The sequence below is a fragment of the Pseudophryne corroboree genome, chromosome 3, assembly GCF_028390025.1.
Source record: "Pseudophryne corroboree isolate aPseCor3 chromosome 3, aPseCor3.hap2, whole genome shotgun sequence".
Taxonomy (NCBI): domain Eukaryota; kingdom Metazoa; phylum Chordata; class Amphibia; order Anura; family Myobatrachidae; genus Pseudophryne; species Pseudophryne corroboree.
In genome coordinates, this window is record NC_086446.1 from 724,193,355 (window position 1) to 724,199,680 (window position 6,326).

A 6,326-nucleotide genomic window follows, 5' to 3' on the forward strand; every position below is an offset into this window, starting at 1 on the left:
TTGGCCCGGACCTCCACTTTCCTTACAAGTATCTGGGGAGCAAAACGGATGGGGGGGGGGGACACATGCAATTTGGTGCTATATATGTGTAAATTACAGCGCAGCCATCATATATTATTTCTTTAGTAGTATATGGGCGCTGGGGTGTGATCTGGCATACTCCCTCTGTGTTCTCTCTACAGGCTTCCCTGTGGGTCTGTCCCCTATTTGGCCGGTGTGAGTGTGGGTGTGTCGGTACTGCGTGTCGACAGGTCTGAGGCTGATTGTTACTCCCCGGAGAAAGTTACTGGGGGAACGGAGAAAGATTTGGGAATGACTCTGTCGGCACAGCCGACTGCTGATTGGGTAAATATGTTGAGTACATTGAATGCAAACGTGGCATTATTGTCTAAGAGGCTGGATAAATCTGATTCTCAGGCTAAAACATGGAGAAAATCCATGGAGGATGCTTTGTCTCAGGTGCAGACCCCCTCAGGGTCACAAAAACGTTCATTTACCCAGATGGCAGATACAGATACCGACACAGACTATGATTCCAGTGTCGACTTCAATGAGGCCACTTTACATCCGAAGGTGGTTAAGAGTATTCAGTACATGATTGTGGCTATTAAAGATGTTTTACATATTTCTGAGGAACCTCCGATTCCAGATACAAGCGTTTGTTTATTTAAAGGGAAAAAGCCTGAGGTGAAGTTTCCCCCCTCTCATGAACTGAACGCTCTTTGTGAAAAGGCTTGGGAGTCGCCTGAGAAAAGGTGGCATATTCTCAAGAGAATTTTTATGGCATATCCTTTCCCCTCTGACGACAGGGAGAAATGGGAGTTGTCACCCAACGTGGACAAGGCTCTGTCCCGACTGTACAAGAAGGTGGCGCTTCCGTCTCCTGACACGGCTGCCCTCAAGGATCCGGCGGATCGCAAGCAGGAGACGACGTTGAAGGTCATTTTCGTTACTACTGGTGCACTACTCAGGCCTGCTGTGGCGTCGGCGTGGGTGAGTAGTGCTATTGCTAAGTGGGCTTATAATTTTAGCTTCTGATATGGATATCCTTGATAAGGATAACATTCTTTTGACTCTTGGTTATATCAAGGACGCTGCAGATTACCTAAAGGATGCGGCGAGGGATATTGGCCTCTTAGGAACAAGGGCCAATGCCATGGCGGTCTCGGCCGGGAGGGCACTGTGGATTCATCAATGGAATGCAGATACCGACTCCAAGAAAGCTATGGAAGCTCTCCTTTTAAAGGTAGTGTCTTGTTGGGTGACGGCCTTGCTGACCTGGTGTCTACCGCTACTGCGGGTAAGTAATCTTTTCTTCCTTATGTTCCCGCACAACAGAAAAAGGTGCCCCATTCTCAGATGCAGTCCTTTCGGCCCAATAAATACAAAAAAGGAAGGGGTTCGTCCTTCCTCGCTTCAAAGGGTAGAGGAAGGGGAAAAAGGTCGCCTGCTGTGTCTGGCACCCGGGACCAAAAGTCCTCCCCCGCCTCTGCCAAGTCCACCGCATGGCGCTGGGGCTTCCCTATGGGAGTCCGTGCCGGTGGGGGGCCGTCTCCGAATCTACAGTCAGCTCTGGTTTTGATCCGTCCTGGATCCTTGGGTCTTAGACATAGTGTCCCAAGGGTACAAACTGTAGTTTCAGGAGAGGCCCCCCCCCCCCCCCCGCCGCTTTTTCAAATCGGCCTTGCCAGTTTCTCATCCAGAAAGAGAAGTAGTAATCGCTGCGATACAAAAGCTGTGTCAACAGAGGGTCATTGTCCCGTTTCCCCCGTCCCAACGTGGGTAAGGGTTCTATTCAAGACTCTTTGTCATGCCGAAGCCGGACGGCTCGGTCAGACCGATTCTGAACCTAAAATCCCTCAATCCATACTTGAAAACTTTCAAGTTCAGGATGGAATCTCTTCGAGCTGTGATTTCCAGCTTAGAAGGGGGGATTTTATGGCGTCAGTTGACATAAAGGATGCCTACTTACATGTCCTGATATATCCTCCTCATCAAACTTTCCTTAGATTTGCGGTGCAGGATTGTCATTACCAATTTCAGACGTTGCCGTTTGAGCTTTCCACGGCCCGAGGGTCTTCACCAAGGTGATGGCGGAAATGATGGTACTCCTACGCAAGCAGGGTGTCACAATTATCCCGTACCTGGACGATCTCCTGATAAAGGCGAGATCAGAAGAGCAGTTGCTAAGAAGCGTGGAACTATCCCTGATGGTTCTGCAACATCATGGTTGGATTCTCAATTTGCCAAAGTCTCAGTTGATTCCGACAACTCGGCTGCCCTTCTTGGGCATGATCCTAGACACGGAACGACGGAGAGTGTTTCTTCTGGCGGAAAAAGCTCTGGAAATCCAGACCATGGTCAAGGAGATTCTGATACCAGCAAGAGTGCATCAATGCACTCGAGTGCTAGGGAAGATGGTCTCACCTGCACATGCACCGGAAAATAAGTCTATCTTCCAGGATCAGAATTTCTCTCCTGTGGTGGCTGCAAAGTTCTCACCTTCTAGAGGGACGCAGATTCGGAATCCAGGATTGGGTCCTGCTGACCACGGATGCAAGTCTCCGAGGCTGGGGTTCAGTCACACAAGGAAGAAGTTTCCAGGGAAAATGGTCAAGCCAGGAATCTTGTCTCCACATAAATGTTCTGGAGTTAAGAGCCATTTACAATGGCCTTCTGCATGCGAAGTACCTTCTTCAAGGTCTACCTGTCCTGATCCAGTCGGACAACATAACAGCGGTGGCGTATGTAAACCGCCAGGGCGGAACAAAGAGCAGAGCGGCGATGGCGGAGGCCACAAGAGTTCTCCGCTGGGCGGAACAACACGTAAGCGCTCTGTCAGCAGTTTTCCTTCCGGGCGTGGACAACTGGGAAGCAGACTTTCTCAGCAGACACGATCTCCATCCAGGAGAGTGGGCCCTTCATCCAGAGGTGTTTGCAGAAGTAACAAGGTGTTGGGGAATCCCTCAAATAGACATGATGGCGTCTCGCCTCAACAAGAATCTTCCGAGGTATTGATCCAGGTCAAGAGACCCCCAAGCCAGTGCAGTGGACGCCCTGGTAACTCCGTGGGTGTTTCAGTCGGTATATATGTTCCCTCCACTTCCTCTCATTCCAAAAGTGCTGAGGATCAGCACGAACAAGGGTTCAAGCAATACTCGTCGATCCAGATTGGCCACGGAGGGCCTGGTATCCGGATCTTCAGGAATTGCTCATAGAAGCTCCTTGGCCGCTTCCTCTAAGAGAGGACCTGTTACTGTAGGGGCCGTGCGTGTTTCCAGACTTACCGCAGCTACGTTTGACGGCATGGAGTTTGAACGCCAAATCCTAGCTCGTAAAGGTATTCCCGGGGAAGTCATCCCCACTCTCCTTAAAGCTAGAAAGGAGGTCACGGCAAAACATTATCACCGTATTTGGAGAAAATATGTGACGTGGTGTGAAACCAAAACGGCTCCTGCGGAGGAATTTCACTTGGGTCGTTTCCTCCATTTTTTGCAGGCAGGCGTGGATGCAGGCCTGAAATTGGGTTCCATCAAAGTGCAGATTTTGGCTTTATCTATTTTCTTTCAAAACAAATTGGCCGCCCTTCCTGAGGTTCAGACTTTCGTGAAGGGAGTGCTGCATTTCCACCCTCCATTTGTGCCACCCATAGCACCGTGGGATCTTGATGTGGTATTGCAGTTTCTTATGTCTCACTGGTTTGAACCTTTGCGAAAGGTTGAGTTAAAGTTTCTCACTTGGAAAGTGGTCATGCTTTTGGCTTTGGCATCTGCCAGACGGGTGTCAGAATTGGCAGCGTTGTCTCACAAGAGCCCCTATTTGATTTTTCATGTGGATAGGGCGGAATTGAAGACTCGTCAACAATTTCTGCCAAAGGTGGTGTCTTCGTTTCACATTAATCAACCTATTGTGGTGCCTGTGGCTACGGATGCCGTGACGGTGCCAAGATCTCTTGATGTCGTGAGAGCTTTGAAAATTTATGTCGCCAGAACGGCTCTTGTTAGGAAAACGGAGGCTCTGTTTGTCCTGTATGTTTCCAACAAGATTGGAAATCCTGCTTCCAAGCAGACTATTGCACGCTGGATTTGTAATACGATTCAGCACGCTCATTCTACGGCTGGATTGCCGTTGCCGAAGTCAGTGAAGGCCCATTCTACCAGGATGGTGGGCTCATCTTGGGCGGCTGCCCGAGGGGTCTCGGCACTTCAACTTTGCCTAGCAGCTACGTGGTCGGGTTCAAACACTTTTGCTAAGTTCTACAAGTTTGACACCCTGGCTGATGAGGACCTTATGTTTGCTCAATCGGTGCTGCAGAGTCGTCCGCACTCTACCGCCCGGTCTGGAGCTTTGGTATAGACCCCATGGTCCTTTTGGAGTCCCCAGCTTCCTCTGGGACATAAGAGAAAATAGGATTTTAATACCTACCGGTAAATCCTTTTCTCCTAGTCCGTAGAGGATGCTGGGCGCCCATCCCAGTGCGGACTGTTACTTGCAGTTGTATTGATACTTGTTGTTTTCGGTTACACGAAGGTTGTGTATCAGTTATTCTCAGCTTGTTGCTGTTGTTAGTTCATACTGTTATCTGGTATTCCTGCTAATCCAGTTGTACGATGTGTTTGTGGTGTGAGCTGGTATGTATCTCACCATTAGTTTAACAAAAATTCTTTCCTCGAAATGTCCGTCTCCCCTGGGCACAGTTCCTATAACTGAGATCTGGAGGAGGGGCATAGAGGGAGGAGCCAGTTCACACCCAGTCAAAGTCTTTTTAGTGTGCCCATGTCTCCTGCGGATCCTGTCTATACCCCATGGTCCTTTTGGAGTCCCCAGCATCCTCTACGGACTAGGAGAAAAGGATTTACCGGTAGGTATTAAAATCCTATTTTAATCCTTGTGGTTCCAGTGTTTTTAATTCATAAATCCATCGACTTTCATGCTGTTTTAATTGTCTTATTGTGTCTCCTCCTCTCCAGTTTTCTTTGATTTTTTCAATTACTGTAAACTCTAGTCCACACGGGTTCTTATTATGTGTTTGGAGAAAATGATTGGAGACACTATGTTTTGTGAGACCTCTTTTAATATTATATATATGTTCGGATATTCTAGTTTTGATTTTACGTTTCGTTTGTCCAATGTACTGAAGTACATGTGCATTCCGTTCAAATGTTACAGGAAAAGTGTATCAAATCAAGGAACACTACAACTGTGATACTGAAAAGGTTATATATCTAATACAATGTCCATGTAAATTTCAGTACATTGGACAAACGAAACGTAAAATCAAAACTAGAATATAAGAACATATACTGTATATAATATTAAAAGAGGTCTCACAACACAGTGTCTCCAATCATTTTCTCCAAACACATACTGAGAACCCGTCTGGACTAGAGTTTACAGTAATTGAAAAAAATCAAAGAAAATTGGAGAGGAGGAGACACAATAAGGTAATTAGGGGCCGTGGCCTAGCTGCAGAGGAGACTGGACGTGACTGATGAGAGCTCCTGCAGCCTGATCCCTTAAAGCTCCTTCATTTATATATACATAATATTCGGCTGCCCCTTGCCTTGTTATCCCCCCTGAGGTGACTGGGTGTGTGCTGCGGAGACGGGAGCATAACTACAGCTCCTAATGTGCAGCAGGGTTCCCTTTTCAATGCCTTTTTTGACAGCCTCTCCCGGCTCCCTACTGGTATGACTATAATTGGTGGAGACTGTAATGTTACTTTGGATCCCCTTATGGACAGGTCCCACCCTAGTCCTGCTTCTGTTACTCCCACCAAACTGGCTAAACGTATACAATCTCAATTATCACTTTATAATCTATACGACGGTTGGAGAACTTTATATCCCTCAGCGAAGGGATTTACTCATTACTCATTACTCCCCATCTCCTGGTCAGACCACTCCGCTGTGCTATTTGAATTATCGACTCCTTCTTCACCCGCCCCTTTCTGCTCTTGGCGCTTGAATGAATCCCTTCTCCTCAAGAAATGCACTGTTGCTGATATTACCACGGCACTGACAAATTATTACACTGATAATAGAGATGTGCACCGGAAATTTTTCGGGTTTTGTGTTTTGGTTTTGGGTTCGGTTCCGTGGCCGTGTTTTGGGTTCGAACGCGTTTTGGCAAAACCTCACCGAATTTTTTTTGTCGGATTCGGGTGTGTTTTGGATTCGGGTGTTTTTTTTAAAAAACCCTATGAAACAGCTTAAATCATAGAATTTGGGGGTCATTTTGATCTCAAAGTATTATTAACCTCAATAACCATAATTTCCACTCATTTTCAGTCTATTCTGAACACCTCACAATATTATTTTTAGTCC